Raw genomic sequence first — 10,784 nt, forward strand, 5'->3', positions numbered from 1 at the left:
AATTATTAGTTTATTTAATTGGTTTTGATCATTCTTTTCCTTAAAAGAAAAAGTTATTTTTTGTACCATTGGCTATTATTTATTCTTCATGCCTTTCTTTTTCACCTACATTTCTTGGAATCCCTAGTTTCCCTTCAAGGTTCAGATTAAATGCCACCTTCTTCATGAGGCTCCTGGGGTGTGAATGATTTTACCTCCAAAAAAAAGTTGTTTTGCACTTAACTTTGGACGTTTTGTTTTCACTTAGCTACACATATGCTCCTTATCTTTCAGTGGAATGTAAGCTCCTTGAGGTCAGGGACTACTTTTGCTTTTCTATCTTCAGCACCAAGCATGTAATAAACACTTAATAAATGCTTGTTGAATTAAATCGATTATCTCAATAAGTTTTGAGGGAAATTTGTCTTCCATTTTATCTCTTCTTTGGTTTTCTATATTTCTACTTTTGTGTTTACTTGGGGGTTATTAATTTGTTGCTTGTTGTATGTTCTATTGATTCATTTTTTTCTTCTCTTTTAGGTGCAAATTTCTAGAGATAGAAAATTGCCTTCTAGCATTCCATGAGTTTTGTCATGTTTCATCAATTGATATTTTCTTTGATATAATTTTTCCTATATCTTTGATTCATTTATGCTTTACATGACTCCAAATGGCTCAACATCATAAGTAGAAATGGTTATTTAAATGGAAACAATACTAAAAATATACTGTATAATATGCTTTGCCTCTGAGTGATAAAGTTCACTTGGGGTTTCCATGTGACTTGCAATTAAAGCTTCTTGGTTGTATTTGTCTCCTCCTATAGAGACTATTTTTATTCCCAGTGCATAGCAAAATAAGCCTCTAAAAAGTTTTTTTTTAATTTACTTATTCTTAATGATTGCATTATTTAGTCTATTTGTCTGATTATTTTCTTTAAATTTCTCTTATTGATGAGAACTTTTACTGTGTTGTAGTATATAAAGGATGTATTTAACCTTTTTGCCTTTCTGCATCTAAGTCTTTTATGCTCCAACACAGTGATAGTGAACCTTTTAGTGACCTAAGAGAGCCCAAGTGTCCAAACTGCAACCCTCACGTCATATGAGACCCCCTGGCTGACCTCAGACAGGGGAGAGAGGAAGAACTCCCATTGAGCTACTGGGGCAGAGGGGCCCGTCCTGTGAGAAATGCCCTCAGGTGTGGGTGAAGAGTGGGAAGGGATAGGCCCCCTCTGATAAACTCCAGCATGCGTACCATGCGTTTGGCAACATGGCTATAGCACATGATTGATCTTTGCAAATATGTCACACAAAGCTGCTAAAGTATGTGAAGTCATTACAAATTCTGTGCAACAATTGTCAAAGGCATTTTGTTTAATTTTAAAAATATTTCATTCATATCTTTAATATCTTTCTTGCATATCTTTGTAAAGATTTGTATGTATGAAAAGGAAAAGTTTAATTCTTCAGAAACTCCTGGATTTTTATCTAGTTCTCCTTGTAGTTGAGGGGAGTTTTCCTTTAGGTATTTAGATTCTATGCCATTTGGCATAACATTTAATGCTTGATACTGTTTCATTATCTATGATGCTTTTAAAATTAATACAGTTTCTCTTACTATGTAGGTCTGGACCATTACTTGGTCTGAGTTCCTGATTAACATGTCAGCTTTTTTTTTTTTTTTAAGTTCAGCAAAGGCACAATGGATTCTGTTTTAATCCCCCATTATAATTGATTTTGAATATTGATATTTTAAATGTATTTCTTTTCAATAGTCTATTTGAAGTCTTTGCTTTCAGTTCCCAGACACTACTGTTCTGTTTTATGGGAATGTTCATCTCATTCATGGTTTTCATGGTTAGATATTTTTTTCCTCCATTATATCCTACTAAAATGTTTCCTCACCTTGCTTCTGCTCTTCTCCTTATGCCCCCCACCTCTTTTAAAAGGGAAAATATAGATGGGGAATGGAATTAAATCCACCCTAGTTAAGTTGTAACCTTCTGACACTGTTTCTATCTCTCAAACCATGGTAGCTGAACTTGATTTTACATGGTTCTATTAATTATGTCCTCTCTCTCATAAAATTTCTTACTTCCTCTCATTGTCCTAGCCCAGTTCCCTTTTTGTATTATAATATTTCTTTGCTATAGCCACCACCTTAAATTTTCCATTCTTGGCTTAAAGTAAGATTCATGAGAACCTACCCTTCCCTGCCCCACACACATACCTCCAACCTTTGAATATGCTTCTATAATCTTTTTTTTATAGTGCCTCAATCATAAAAAATAATGTTTTCCTTTTTTCTTCCCTTTTCATTTCTAAGGAATCCTTTTTCTTTTATTTTTCCTGTCCTTAAAGGAATACAAATAAAGGCATCAAATTTGTCTTTCATTGTTCCCTTACTGACCCTTAGAAATAGCAAATTTTCTCTGAAGGCACAATAGTTTGTTTTCTTCCTTTCAAGATGTAAATGTTTTATCGTTATTTAATCTTTTGAAGTTGCTTAAGTTCAATGAAATTTTTTTTCTTCTAAATTTCTCTTATGTCCAACCTGAGCAACTATTTGTTTGGGACCTGTGGGTGAGATCAGGTTGAGTCTCCATCAAGTGTCTAGGTTTAATCAAGTTATAAGAACTCCAGTGATCACTCTGTGAGTGGAAAGTAAGCAAGGAGTGTGGAAGTCTGGAAGGAGATTGTTGGGGGTTGTTGGAGTTGAGGAAGGATAAAATCAAATAATGAACTCTGGAGTTGTAGGTGCAACCAAAGAAAATATTGCTTCTTTTCTATGGGAGAGATGGAGTAGTGGAAGGAATTGTCTGGCCTGGGGAGCTTTCTTGTTTGAACACCAACTCCCCAAATAGAAACCTGGGCTGAGAGTGGATAGAGAAGGTGGAGCAGTTCCTTCTCATCAAGAATGTCTGAGAAGGCAGGAAGTAGTTGGAAGGACATGGAAGGACATTGTGGAAAGAGTGAAGCTGAGCGCTTGTTCATTTGATTTTTCAGGATCTGTGAGTAAATTGCTAAATGAGGCTTTCTCCATCTTAATATTCAGTCTCCTCTTTTCTTTCTTTCTTTCTTTCTTTCTTTCTTTCTTTCTTTCTTTCTTTCTTTCTTTCTTTCTTTCTTTCTTTCTTTCTTTCTTTCTTTCTTTCTTTCTTTCTTTCTTTCTTTCTTTCTTTCTTTCTTTCTTTCTTTCTTTCTTTCTTTCTTTCTTTCTTTCTTTCTTTTCTTTCTTTCTTTCTTTCTTTCTTTCTTTCTTTCTTTCTTTCTTTCTTTCTATTTCTGTGCCTCCTCAGTATCTGCCAACAAAAATCTATGCAGCAGGAGCAGGTGCTGAGGCAGGGATGGAATGAGTCCAGACATAGACTTGGTTGTATGGAGTGGAGGGGTATGAGGGAAGGACACTAGATTCTCCTCTCCAAAATGTATCTGCTGAGTCTACAGACTGACCTTCAAGACCACCCTGAAAGAACACAGGGAAGAAAGTGAAGAAGGGGAAATACCAGAAGTCTGAGGAAAGACCAGTCTAAGACCCCTGCTTGAATAATCACTATAAACTACCACTGCTTTGCCTACTGTGGGATATTTCTTCCCCTGGAAGGCTTAAAAGTATATGTACTTAAAAGTATATGTAGGACTGAATTCACAAAGGCAAAACTTTAAAAAAAATTATCAAAAAGGAGAAATACCCAGCAAATTTGGTGTCAAAGTGAGGGATGTGAGATGCACCAAAGTCAAGAAGTTGTGTTGAAGTGATGGCCCATTTTATGGGTGTCCACTTGCTAGAACTATCTCACGGTCCTTCAAAGTTAAAAAATAAGAAATTAAACTAGAGTTGGCACACTTCAGGAGACTGGTTTGTCCATCTCATCATTATCCTTGGTATGCCTTCCTCAGTTTAATTTACAAGCAAAGAGCTCTGTGACATGTCAGCACTGCTGGGACCCCAAATTCTCCATCCATAGAATCTGCTGCACTCATTGGACTATCAAAAGCCTTACTGACCAGAGCCTTAAGAAAAGCAATAAGCCCAGAAGACCAACAGACAAAAGGAGAGAGGAGGACCCTTTTAAAAAATTTTATTCCAAATGTTTACAAATCCAAACAAAACAATCATTTCCATATATAAAGGAAAAGATATTTTACAAATGAAATAACAGATCTCCTATATGTTTAACTTAACTTTTCTTGTATATCTACATAATAGATCCCACCTACTAATGTCCTAACCCCTCCTCACCTCCCCTGCTTCCAAAAGACTACTGTCATGGAGGCCAACATGTTCACATACATTTTTTCTTGTTTTATCTTTCTGTTCACTTTCTGGAGGTAACATTTTCATCTAATTCTTCTAGAGAAGGACTCCTCTTAAAGAGAAATTGGTGGGTGATTAGTAGCATCAGAACTTGTCCTCCACACTCCCACACTTGTTCTGATCTGTATGTGAAGCTCTTGGTACCTCTTAAAACATTCTATTTATGAACTATCATTGTTATGGTTATCTTAGCAGGAGCCACACAGTAAGCCTCCACTTAAGAGATGCAACCAAATCCCACTTTTGAAAGAAAGTGTCTGTCTTACTCAATGTGGCTCAATGTGTGTGAATTAGAGTTCAGCCTCATCTCTCACTTGGTACCTAGGGTTTGGACATCAACTGTGGCTGTAGATAGCACATGTAGGACTTTTCTAATTGATGAAGCATTCTTAAAGCTTGCTTCTAAAGAGAACTTTGTTATTCAGTCAGTTTTAAGTAACAACAAAAATTGAACCCAAAGGTAAGCTTGGACTCAAAATGAGGTTCCTAGACTGCCATCTTGCTATTTTTATAACTAGACTTTCAGGGGTCTCACCCATGTGTAGGTTTCCCACTTATGAAGAGATGCATTCCAAAAGAGTTACTCCAGCCAGATTTATTTAGAAAAGCAAGTGTTCACTAATAAATAAGTGGAAATTCTGTTCAGTGCAGAAGCATTGATCTCATGGGAAGAGAAAACTAGAGAGAAGCAAAAGAGAAAAATCCAATATCTGGGGTAGGAGGTGGGGGAAGAGAAAGGAAGGGCACTCCTAAAGAACCAGTAAGCCTAAACCAAAAATCACCTTGGGGATATTTCTTTGATCTACCTCCACTCCAGATTTGTTGGTGGGGAGGTGGATTGAGAGGGAATGACTAAGTGCTCCTGGAATATCATGATAAAGACCTCAGGTTTGATACAGTTCTTTTCCTAAATCTTTATCAGTATCAGTATAGTGGAGGGTAGTGATAGGAAGAGTTAACCCTGTGGGATTTCCATGACTAGTAAAGAGACTCCTGAATGTGTGGTCATTATTGACCTCTAGCACTTCACAGCTAGACCACTGTTTCTTTTGTATAATCAGTTGAGACAAAGCTTAAGAGCAAAACGTCTGTTGTCCAGAAATGTTAATCATGTTCAGAGCCTCTAAAAGAGAGGGGTCAGCCCACAGTAGATGCCTGTGGCTAAATCAGGGTTGGAAACAATTTTGCAGTCTTACCATCTTTTGCAGTCTTTCATTATGCCTCTATACTAGGAAAGCCTTGCTTTGTTGTCACTGATCAGTGAAGAAGGACTGAATCCACAACTTATAAATGACATTTTTCCATGAAGCAAAGGAGAGTTTGGGCCAGTTTTCTAGCAGAAGAGAGAATAAAGCCTTTTCTTTTTTGACTAGGAGAATGTTTAACATCTGCCTTGGGCTTGATGTTCCCTCAGAATGAAAGCTTCCATGAGCTTTCTATCTCCTTAAGGAATGTGCTTGGACATTTCTGAAGAATTTGTGGGTTGCCCACAAAGTAAGTCCTGCCATTTTGTTCACTCTTGTCTTTATGGATTCCTAATAGAAACTGAAATTTAGAGGTCCCCTGTGTCCAGGAAGAATGGGAAAATGTAGCTTCCCTCTACCCTCTGCTCTATCCCAAGGGTGGTGTGGTGGAAAGAGCATTGGATTGGGAACCAGAAGATTGGGGTACAAATCCTAGCTCCATAATGCCCTATCTGGGTAACATTAGGCAGGGAGAGCCCCTTAAGCTCTCTCTTTCCTGCAGTTTCCTCATCTGCAAAATGAGGGGATTGGACTAGATGATCTCTAAGGTCCCTTCCAGAATTTAATCTTGTGGAAAAGGGAGCAAATGGTCCCCAGCTTTGTGTCTGAGGGATGAGGTATAAAAACCAGAGACCAGGAATAGGATAGATCAGTTTCCCACAGGACAGATTTGGGGGATACCTAATATGACTTGATCTGTTGACATTAGTAATTATGGGGAAGCTTAGGTTCCCACAAGGGGCTGAGTCATTTAGGGCTATTTAGTGTGAAGTTCTGAGGGGTGTCTCTGTGTCATTATCTCCCAATCCTTCTAGTGAATATCATCAGCTGATTTTATCCTCAGAAGGAAATCCAGCACCACCCCAAAGGAGAAGAGGAAAGGAAGACTCAGTGAGCACAATGAGTCTTCCAGGAATAATCAAGCTAAGGAAAGGGAAGCCTGGTACTCTCTAGCACAAGGCAAGGGCATTACTCAAACTGTGATATGACTTGAACCCACAAGCATCATGAGGACAAAAGAATATTTAGATGAGAGAGTAAGAATGCCATAGTTGTCCTGGAAAATCTTTTCTTCTTTTCTCTTAGGCTGTTCTTGACACATACATCTCATGCTTTTGTTGAATTTCTGGGTTCTTTGGGACAATCAGAAGAAAGCAATGACTTCCAGGACAGATAGCTTATAATAACATGACAACAGCCATTTTATCCTACAGGTAAAAATGGGATTTCTTGATCCTCAGAATGATGTTTTATCTAAATTCTCAATAGGAAAAAGCCATTTGAACCATAATATACAAACTTTGGCAGGGCTCTTTTGGAGCATTCTCACTCTTGAAAGAAAATCTGTTAGGAATAGTGAGGAGAGAGTTTCCTCTATGGGACTGTAACTTCCATGAGGACAGGAGAGGGTCTTATTCTTTGCTGAATTTCCACAAAGCCTAACATAGTGCAATCTATGTGATATTAGGAAATACGGGTTGTCATTACTCTTAACTATTTTTTATAAACCCTTATCTTTCATTTTAGAACCTATACTAAGTATCAGTTTCAAGGCAGAAGAGTGGGAAGGGCTAGGCAATGGAGGTTATGGGAGTTAAGTGGCTTGTCCAGGGTCACACAGCTAGGAAGTGAGTGAGGCCAGATTTGAACCCAGGATCTCCTGGATCTAGGCCTGACTCTCAATCCACTGAGCCACCTAGTTGCCCCTTTAACTTCTTTTATACATCCTCCTTCACATTCCCTATTCAAAAAATGATAGAATCTTAAAGGCAGAAGGATGTGACAGGTCATTCAGGCCAACATTCCCCATTAATATCTATGATGAGTTGTCTGCCTTTGCTTAAACACTCGGGGGGTTTGCTTAAGAGCTTATTAATTATTGAGGGAGTTGCCTCCATTGCTGGGCAGTTCCTCCCTTTGGAACTTCCAAGAGTCACCAACCATGAAAACAGTGTCCTTCAGGTTTGAAATCTCCTAACCATTATGTGGTGGGTTGTCCTCACTTTAGTATCTTCTAGGCAAAGGAATAACTTTTCCTAACTTTCCCCTCGTTTGGCTCCCTGTATTTTTTTTTTTAAATGGGAGCTCAGGAAAGCACTTCACAGATGGAACCATTCCATTGGCAGGTTATCTATGTGCCTCTTTTATGAGTCTTGTACCACATTAGGATTGATTGCCAACCAACCAACCAACCAACCATACTAAGAACGTTTGGGGATAGATACACTAGAAGTCCAATAGTACCCTTCATAGTTGAATGACATAAAGCAAGTGTATTGACTAATTCCCAGTTTCAAAACCTGTTCAGTGCCTTTGATTCTCAGTTTTGCCCTTTGTGTGTGACTATACCAAAAGTCACCAGAGAGTAGAGAGGTAGGGAGAAGAGAGGAAGCATGGTGTAGTGAATATACTGCTGGACCTGGAGCCAAGAAAAATTGGGTTCAAATTTCATCCCTGACACTTAAAGAATTGTTATTATAGGCAAGTCACTTCACCTCTCTGAGCCTCAGTTTCCTCATCTGTAAAATGGGAATAATAATACCTGCAGTACCAACCTCTCTAGGTTGTTGTGAGGCACAAGTGAGATAACAGATGTAACTGCTTTGTGGCAGAGAAAGCAATATATTACTGTCAGTTACTCTATCTATGAAGGTTAAAGGACCTCAGACAACATCTAGTTTGGCACTCTCATTTTCAGAAAAGGAAACAGGGGCCATGAGAGGTGAAGTAGATTGATTAAGGCTGCACAATGAGTTAATAACAGAGCTGAACCTAAAAACCAGGCCTCCTGACTGTCCCATGCTATTTTTCTAAGTCTTTCTACCTCGAGTCATCTCTGAAAAAGGGTGACCCCATTCTTTTTTGATGAAAAACCTAGCAAGCTAGCAAATGTGCTCTAGATCATTTCTTCATCTTCTAATGAGATAATCAAGAAACATTCTCTGTGAGTGAAATTTCTACCATTCTAGCTAGAGGTGCATCATACCCAGTTTGTATCTGAGCATCTTTGAAATTTTTTCAGTGCCTCAATAAACCTAATGGTCCCAGAGAAAAATTAAGATTAAACCTGAAATTCAAAGTAGATTTTATAAGACATGTGACTACATAAAATAGTTTTTTGACACAATGACTTTTTTTTCAAGGCAGCTTTCCTGTCTTTGCAATCTTCCAAATATCATGTGATCCCTGTCTGCGTTTGCTATAGAAGCATCTTTCCCTCGGGCAAACTCACATAATAGTGCACACATTTGGAAAAGTTACATAGATCTTCCCTTCCACTGATTTGACATCACCAATAGGAAGGGAACAATTCAGTTCAAGAGAGGCATTAGGTGAGGCCACAGCAGCCTTAGCTATGACTGATAGAGAAATCAACCCATCTATTCTGCCATAGATAGTTAGCTATAGACATCTAAGTGAGTTGAGCTGGTGTGCTCTCCACATGAGGCTGTCTAGGCCCTCAAGTCCTGGTGAATCCTGGCCAAGGATTAGGTAGACAGGATTTGTCTATAGTCATTCACAACTAGAAAGAGCATCATCTCCATTCATGATAATCTGTCTCCTAAGCAATATGAGGTCATTCTTATAAGGGCTGAGTTCCTCAGATGATTGCATACTAGAATGAACTATAACTTGGAAATGTAACATATCATAGACAATGATTCATTTTCCTCATTCATATCAGCAGGAGGATGAACCCAGTGACAGATGGTATATCTGTCATCCAAGGACCGGTCTAGCTAAATTCAGAGAGATTCATTACTAGGCAACAGAGTGACGAAATATTTCCCCAAAACAACTCTTGAAGTCTATCTAATGAGTTTATAATGGGTAGGCTGTGCATCAGTGGCGGGAGTATCTGTCTGTCCTGATGACATTGAGCATTGTGGAATTATTGGGACAAGAAAGAAAATACTAAAAAAGCTGGGATGAGATGATTGGGGTTTTGAATGTGTTAAAATTTAGAATGCAATGACAGCACCCACATTCCAATAGGCAGGAACAACTGAACTTAGAACCAAGTTAATTAGTGAGAATAATTTGCTAAAATGGAAAGCTACGAGATGGTACAAGCTTTCTCCCCAAGGTGTCCACATCCCAAATGGTCTCCTTTTCTCCCCTGAAGTGATCTCCTTAGCAGTGACCATGAAGGCAATTTCATAGAATCATTTACAGCTGAAAAGGACTTTAGAGTATATATATCTCGTCCCAGGTTTTCTCTCCCTCCGCCTTATAGGGCCTTATTTCAAGGTCTGAAGAACCCACAACATTTTTCTCCCCACTCCCAGCTGCACTTGTCTTTAAATTTTGCTATCAGGGCACTTTGGTTGCTGTTAAATATAGGGCCTCTTTAAGGATTTGTCCCAGATGCTGGGACCAACAAGTCTGAATTTGAGGAGTTGGGCAAAGCAAAGAATATTATTGTAATGAGAAAGAAAGGAGATGAGAGACAGCAGCATCTATTATACCCAAAGATCATGTAAATCTGGCAACTTCTCTGTTACAATGGCTCCCTACCATTTACAGTAAAAGGCCCTACTTCCTTAGTTTGAGGATTTAATGCCCTCCAAAATCTGCCTCGTATCCTATCTTTCTTCTCCTCTCCTACTGAATGTTCTGCTCCAGCCAAATTGGTCAGCTTACTGTTTACCTGAAGACTATCTGGGCCTTCTTTCCTCCCTGGTATGTCTAATCCTTCCAGGAATGCCCACCTTCCGTGACTGCACCATTCAAAATAAGTGGAAAAATGGGTCCAATGTTTAAATGAACTCATTCATTTGAAAATTCTCAATGACTATATTTAAAATATTTTTTGCTAAGGTTTTTTAGGAGATGTAAATCTGAATGAGACATGGTTACTTAATGTAGTCTAAACCTTCCCTTTCCTCTTAATCATGTTGGCCTGTAGTAATCTCTCCCTCCTCTTCAGATAGAATCTTTTATCTAGAGTACTCGTTTGAAAATTTTTGTTTTCCTGGCAAATATGTTAGTTGTCTTTCTCCTCAACAACATCCCTGAAAAGTGGACATCCAGACCCCACTTGAGGACTTTTAGTGATGGAGAATACATTCCCTCCAAAGAGGGAATTCACATTCCATTTTAGGATAGCTCTAATCATTAGGAAGTTCTTTTCTTTATATTTCATGCCAATAAGTATTTATCAAGCCCTTCCTCTGTGTTAGGCACTCACTCTGTGTGAAACACTGGAGATATAAAGAAAGACAAAAGACAGTTTCTGCC

At 38.5% G+C, this 10,784-nt stretch overlaps 1 non-coding gene across 1 annotated transcript; it reads right to left on the minus strand.

Moving 5' to 3' along the window:
* Positions 1 to 5,897: 5,897 nt before the first annotated feature.
* Positions 5,898 to 5,948, minus strand: MIR7266 (microRNA mir-7266). Its single transcript, NR_127457.1, has one exon. It is a non-coding gene; the product is annotated as a microRNA mir-7266 (primary transcript).
* Positions 5,949 to 10,784: the final 4,836 nt, after the last annotated feature.

The sequence above is a fragment of the Monodelphis domestica genome, chromosome 2, assembly GCF_027887165.1.
Source record: "Monodelphis domestica isolate mMonDom1 chromosome 2, mMonDom1.pri, whole genome shotgun sequence".
NCBI lineage: Eukaryota > Metazoa > Chordata > Mammalia > Didelphimorphia > Didelphidae > Monodelphis > Monodelphis domestica.